General features: G+C 41.0%; 1 non-coding gene across 1 annotated transcript; it reads right to left on the reverse strand.

The window, feature by feature from the left end:
* Positions 1–458: 458 nt before the first annotated feature.
* On the reverse strand, positions 459–530 carry Trnam-cau. Its single transcript has one exon. It is a non-coding gene; the product is annotated as a tRNA-Met (tRNA).
* Positions 531–6,262: the final 5,732 nt, after the last annotated feature.

The following is a 6,262-nucleotide window of genomic DNA, read 5'->3' on the forward strand; positions in this document are numbered from 1 at the left end:
AGTTGCTTGGGAAACTAATAAATAGTTCCTTGAAAAACAGAGAAACTGTTCTTCGAAACTTAGAGAAATTGGTCATTGAATCCTCTGCGAGAAATTAATAAATCCTATTCGAATTATTAGAAGTCTTCGTTAGAAAACTATACCTCAACTCCGAGAGCACTGAAACTCTTCTTCAGATAAAACAACTACTTCCCTTCAGAAAAATTTAATTCACCTTCGGACAATCTTTATTGTCCAGTGGAATCAACTAAAACCTCTGCTTTGACAGTAGTTAAAACTTCTCCAAAAAAATTATTCTCTTGGTAAAGGATTTAAAACATTCGCAGGCAAAAAATTAAAAAGAAATCTGGAATTCAGGAAGAAGTGAAAACTCTTCTTTAAGCAAACTGAAAGTTTTCTAGACTGTTTTACAATTGTAACAAAAATGTCTAGAGCAAGAATGAACTAAAAAATTAATTTAGCAGAGCGTGGTTTCGATCCACGGACCTCTGGGTTATGGGCCCAGCACGCTTCCACTGCGCCACTCTGCTGCTGGTCTCCATGAAGTCCTGTAAAGCAAATATGCAGCCCCGGTAGCTTGAATGTAAGCCAAGAACAAGCTCGATTGCACGAAAAAACGTCCCGTCCTGATTCGGTAGTGCTGAATCTGCACACACGGAAGCATTGTAGGCGAGTTCATGCGGTTAGGGTGGGTTGGGAAGCAAACTAGTGGACCAGTCTCTTGATGATGCGGACGAGGAAATTCTTGTAAATCCTTAAACTGAAGCTCAAGTTGGCTGTATCTACATACTTCTCAACTTTCTGTTCTTAAAAGGCTATATATAATCACTGAGATGTTAATGAATCGTCTTGAATACCTTAATAATTTCACTTCTTTCCCTTTTCTTTAACCTTATACTTCATTAAATCGTAAATTATATATAAAAGTTTTATACAAATAAATAACACACTGCAAATCCTCATTCATAAGCTTTTAATTCGTACTGTTCTAACATTTCCCTCCCTTGGGCCCACAACACGTTTAGCTTAGGACCCTGCAATATACATGGTGTTGCTAATTATATACTTATCCCTTATACAAAATATTCAACAACTGGATTAATTTGCTGCACCAACCAACCAGAGGGCGATCGCACAGTGTTAATACTGTTGGATGGATCCTTTACATACGTACATACGGGTTGGGCTGTACACTGTTGCATTATAGCCAGTGAAAACATCTAATAACACTAGTCAACAAGCTTACATTTTTTTCTGCGTCTGGTTTGTAAATGAGAGGATTAAGCTGATTTTGGGGTGCTTAATTTTCCTGGTAAAATCAGTTTTTCTGTAGTGCGAACACTGCCTAGATACACAGCAGAAAAAAACAGCTTCGGCGAACACTGACAAAATTAAAACAAACAAGAAAAACGTATCCAGAACAAGTAGTAAATGGTACAGAAGTCAGTTTCAAAAAATTGTTTATTGCATATCCAGATTTCAGTCACCGTGTGGCCATCTTCAGTGCAGTAAATGTAAGATAAAACATTAAAACCACTTATATAATGTTTTAACTTTTACTGCGCTGAAGATGCCCACACAGTGACTGAAATCTGGATATGCAATAAACATTATTTGCAGCTAGTTGCTGTGCTCTTTACTACTTGAAATAAACACAGATGCTGGGCGCAACTGCTTTCCCATGGAATCAAATCTGATCAGATATATTCAGAACTTCACGTCTCTGTCCTATATATGGTGACAATTGGTTGGTTGGTTTGGGGGATTAAAGGGACCAGGTATGGTGACAATTACTGACAGGGGAACCTCCCCATCGCACCCCCCTCAGATTTAGTTATAAGTTGGCCCAGGGATAGGCCTTGAAAAACTGAACACAGATCAATCGAGAAAACAGGAAGAAGTTGTGTGGAACTATGAAAAAAATGAGCAAAATATGCAAACTGAGTAGTCCATGTGCAAGGTATGCAACATAGAGGAGGATGTTAGCTTACGAGCGCCGTGGTCCCGTGGTTAGCATGAGCAGCTGTGGAACGCCAGCTCCTTGGTTCAAATCTTCCCTCAGGTGAAAATTTTAAGTTTTTATTTTCAGATAATTATCAAAGTTCAGCCACTCACACATAATCAACTTCGCTCTCCAAAATTCCAGGACATGTTCAGATTTGCTTGGACATATACAGAATTTGATGGTCTACGCACGGAAACATTTGAAAACGTAAAAAACATATGTTTTGACAGAGCACAGGGAAAACTGTGCGACTCTGAAACTGTTGCATTCATTTGATGCAGTTTATGTGACAAACTCTTATGTTTTCCTCACTTTTTTGGAGTGATTATCACATCCACAAGAAAACCTAAATCGGGCAAGGTAGAAGAATCTTTTTACCCATTCGCCAAGTGTACAAGTTAGGTGGGTCGACAACATATTCCTGTCATGTGACGCACATGCCGTCACCAGTGTCGTATAGAATATATCAGACGTGTTTTCCTGTGGAGGAATCGGTTGACCTATGACCTTGCGATCAAATGTTTTCGGTTCCTATTGGAGAGGCACGTCCTTTCGTCTACTAATCGCACGGTTTTGCGGTGCGGTCGCAAAACACAGACACTAAACTTATTACAGTGAACAGAGACGTCAATGAATGAACGGACAGGTCGTACCTTTGCGAAAATAAAGAAAGATTTTCACTCAAGGTAGGACTCGAACCAAGGACCTTTCGTTCCGCAGTTGCTCACTCTAACCACAAGACCACGGCGCTCATCTGCTATAGTTCTCCTTTATGTTGCCTATGTTACACATGGACTACTCAGTTTGTATATTTTGCTTATTTTTTCTTAGTTCCACACAACTTCTTCCTGTTTTCTCGATTGATCTGTGTTCAGTTTTTCAAGGCCTATCCACTGTGTCAATTTATAACTAAATCTGAGGGGGGTGCGATGGGGAGGTTCCCTTGTGAGCTATATGAAGAAAAACGTAAATTAGTTACAAGTGCACACAGTTTAGTCAACTCAACATGTAAACGTCACTACAAATATTCGGATTTATCTTATGACGTGTTCGACATGCCACCAATGGCGATGATGTTGTGCAGATGAATAGTGAAATCCTGCATGACCCCCTGAAGTGTCGGAACACGGATGCTGTCGACGATCTCCAGAATGGGTTGTTTGGGGGAAGAGACCACACAGCGAGGTCATCGGTCTGATCGGATTGAGGAAGGACGGGGAAGGAAGTCGGCCGTGCCCTTTCAGAGGAACCATCCCGGCATTTGCCTGGAGCGATTTAGGGAAATCACGGAAGACCTAAATCAGGATGGCCGGACGCGGGATTGAACCGCCGTCATCCCGAATCCTGATCGGGTGTTTCCAGCTCAGCAGTGGTTTTGGGGTTATCGCTGGACACCATGTCTTTGATATAGCCACACAAAAAGAGTCGCATGTGATCGGATTCGGAGAAGATAGTGGCCAAACGGGGGCCAGGCCAGGCGGCCTCTGGGTGCCCCAGAGCCCGACTGCAGTCCTCATGTAGTTCAATAATTGTCACCCTGTATGTATTATGTCAATAGGATGTCGAAATTAGTTCACAGCGTATTTTCTGCTTTATCTCCTTTAGTATTCGAAAACTGTGACAATGAAACTCTTCCTTTGTTCGCCATTTTAGTACGCTCTTTAAGGGGGGTAGGACGTCAAACAGGCCGACTTCGCGCAGGAGAGGCACCACAGGATATTTTAATTTCTACTGTCTATACTTTTACAAGTAAATTAATAAAACTTTGTTAGCATGGGCAGAAGGGATTCAGTATTCACACTCATAGCAGTGAAAGTGCAAAAACATAACAAAATACATTTATATATAAATATATATATATGAAGTTGCATCATTTTTTTCACTTACTGGTGGCTGCATTTGTTGCTATAGGTACATTTTTCTTCACAAGTAAGAGAGATTCTTTGATGAATTTTGCACAGCATACAAACCATACTTAAAAGTGTATGAAACTCTAGAATTTTCCTAATCTATTAAAAACTGTGGTAAAAATTGAGATAATTAACTATAAAATGTGATTTTTTTCTAACCATAAAGTTTAAAACGTAACAGCTCATTCATTTTTCCATAAATTAAATATATTCTAGAGTTTCAGACACCTGTAAGTATGGTTTGTGTGCTGTGCAAAATTCATCGTACAGTCTCTCATACTTATAAAGAAAAGCGTACCTATAGCAACAAATGCAACCGATAGTAAGTGAAAAAATGATGAAATTTCACGTGTAAAAAAAAATATTTTGCTATGTTTCTGAACTTCCGCTGTTACGAGTGTGAATCCTGAATCCTTCCTGGTCGTGCTGACGAAGTTCTATAAATTTATTTGTAAAAGTATAGACAGTAGAAATTAAAATGTCCTGTGGTGCCTCTCCTGCTCCAAGTCGACCCGTTTGACGTCCTACCCCCCTTAATAAGACGTAAGCAGGGTCTTGATAGTGTTCCACGGTACGGATATCTTGGCGAGATCTGTCACCCTGTTCATCGCTTACGACTCCCAAATTTTTCGAAAAAATATCAAGCTGGGCATGAAAAAAGTGAATTTTAAGCGACGTTCCGCATCCCGTGATCTTGCAGCTTTCTAATAGATCATTCGCAATGGAAACACAGTTCGAAACTTCCTGGCAGATTAAAACTGTGTGCCGGACCGAGACTCGATCTCGGGACCTCTGCCTTTCTCGGGCAAGTGCTCTGCCAACTGAGCTACCAATGCACGACTAAAGCCCCGTTCTCATGACTTTAATACCGCCATTACCTCGTCTCCTACCTACAAAACTTCACGGAAGCTCTCCTACGAACCTTGAGAACGTGTTTGGGTAGCTCAGTTGGTGGAGCACTTGCCCGCGAGAGGCAAAGGTCCCGAGTTCGAGTCTTGGTCCGGCACACAGTTTTAATCTGCCAGGAAGTTTCATATCAGCGCACACTCCGCTGTAGAGTGAAAATTTCATTCTAAAAACACAGTTCATCTGTTGCCCAAAATGCCCTTTACATTTGCTCTGAAAGAGGACCAAGCAATTACTTCGAAAGTTTTGAGTTTGGATCTTCCGTCAATTTTCCTGTTTGTGGTCCCGAAAATGTATCATCTTTCAGCTTTACTTCAATCAATTTAGTAAAAATTTTCTTTCAATTGATTGCATTCCCGACCACCTCTAATCTTAGCTTTTACAAAGTTCTTCATAAGACCCAACTTAAGATGAAAAGGAGCCAAAATATTTTATTGGGCTCAACCAATGAGGTCTTTTTCAAAAGGGCTCTGAGCACTGTGGGACTTAACATCTGAGGTCATTAGCCCCCTAGAACTTAGAACTACTTAAACCTAACTAACCTAAGGATATCACACACATCCATGCTCGAGAGCAGGATTCGAACCTGCGACCGTAACAGTTGCGCGGTTTCGGACTGAAGCACCTAGAACCGGTCGGTCACCACGGCCGGCGTTTTTTTTTCACATTTCCCTTTCTAAATGCGTATGATTTCCTTACAGGCCATTTATCCTTGACTGTATAGTAGTTCTTGATGTCACGGCTGCGTAAACCTGTGACTCTTAAGTTAGAGAGAGGAACAGGCAATTCTTGACTTCGGGGCACAAGCAGATTTATCGAAGATACATTTGTATATTTTATTTTGTGTTCACTTGTGCCTAAATGTCCTGCAATAATTTCGAGGCAGAAGTAACAGTCTTTCTTCCAACCATTCTACAGTAAGAGCTACAGTAAGGACACGATAAGTTGAGTGTCAACCACCCAAGTACTGATGGTTAAGAGTCGGCGCCATTCCGAATACATCCCGTCGGCTGCTCTTTGTTTCAGACTGCTGTCATCCTCAGCGACCCAAAACTTGTGACACTGTAACAGCCTAACTAAGTGTTGTTGCGTTATCTGTGTGAACGGATGATTAATTCATTAATAACAGTATCTGTTCTTGTGTGTTAAAGCATTATGCAGTATGAGAGGCGATTACAAATGTTTTTAGTGTCAGTTTTCTTCTACGCATTGCGTTGTATTACAACAACTTTATTTCAATTTCACATTCCTTGTTCCAAATACGTACCGCATTTGAAGATGACACTGACTGGGTGCTTTCACAAGTCCATGTTACTTCCGTGTCAAGATGTAACAGCAGCAGCTGATCAATATGAGTCACACACGCCCGTTGAGTTGCCAGTACTGAAAGACAAATTGTAAAACTCCCCCCCTCCCCCTCCCGTTTTCTAAACCCGTTCCG

Source organism: Schistocerca americana, chromosome 9, assembly GCF_021461395.2.
Source record: "Schistocerca americana isolate TAMUIC-IGC-003095 chromosome 9, iqSchAmer2.1, whole genome shotgun sequence".
Lineage (NCBI taxonomy): Eukaryota > Metazoa > Arthropoda > Insecta > Orthoptera > Acrididae > Schistocerca > Schistocerca americana.